This window comes from Coregonus lavaretus (assembly GCF_964263955.1).
Source record: "Coregonus lavaretus genome assembly, chromosome: 37".
In the NCBI taxonomy this organism is placed as follows: domain Eukaryota; kingdom Metazoa; phylum Chordata; class Actinopteri; order Salmoniformes; family Salmonidae; genus Coregonus; species Coregonus lavaretus.
In genome coordinates, this window is record NC_140024.1 from 32,148,667 (window position 1) to 32,149,093 (window position 427).

Consider the following 427-nt stretch of genomic DNA (forward strand, 5'->3'; position numbering starts at 1 on the left):
CCCTGTCTTTCTGTGAAGCCTCGTTATCGACAAGCAGGGAGGAATTGAGCAAACACAGTGGAAAAACTGAGCGCCTGAGGGAAGAAATCCCAGGTTCTCAATCAGAGCAACAGAGACAGACAGTGAGAGAGACAGAGAGAGATGAGAACAGAGGAGAGAAAGGGAAAGAAAATATGAATGAGAGAAAGCGAGAGACCGGGTGAAAGAGAAAAACTAAGCAGTGAATAAGATGGAGTACCCCCTGAACTCCTCACACTGAGACACACACACAGAGTACAGCCCTCAGCAGGACTCGTTGCCGTGGCAGCCTAATGAGCTGCGCTAATTAAAATCACTTATTGACAGCGAAACGAGGGTGATTACCTCCGCCCCACGCCACCCTCGACAACCCACGCCGCCCCCGCGCTGGCGCATCATAAGAGCTCTG